Source organism: Cyprinus carpio, chromosome A3 (assembly GCF_018340385.1).
Source record: "Cyprinus carpio isolate SPL01 chromosome A3, ASM1834038v1, whole genome shotgun sequence".
Classification (NCBI taxonomy): domain Eukaryota; kingdom Metazoa; phylum Chordata; class Actinopteri; order Cypriniformes; family Cyprinidae; genus Cyprinus; species Cyprinus carpio.
The window spans coordinates 3,945,071-3,945,502 of NC_056574.1; positions in this window are offsets into that span (position 1 = coordinate 3,945,071).

Consider the following 432-nt stretch of genomic DNA (forward strand, 5'->3'; position numbering starts at 1 on the left):
TCCACGCTAAACTATCACGGTGAAAGTCATCATAGCTTGCGTAGTATAGACCCAGCTCCCAACCCAACTTTGAGAATAGATTGACGGTGATAATTTTTTATCGCCCGATAAGAGTCTCACGTTAACGCAGCACGTTAACGCCGATAACGGCCCACCACTAATTATAAGACCCAAAACAACATAGAATATGAGTTACAGTATAAATTATTATATAAAAAATGGGTAATCTATTGATAATATAACAATAAAAATGATCTTCCAACCTCCATGTCCTGTTGAAGGACGTTTATTGTTTGCATTGCATGTTATCAAAATGACATTATGCTTTATGATTTGTTGTCATAAGATTAGAAAAATATACATGCGAGTAAAAGCATATTTAAAATAGAAACTAATTTCTATATTACTTTTCCTAATCTTATGACAGCTGAT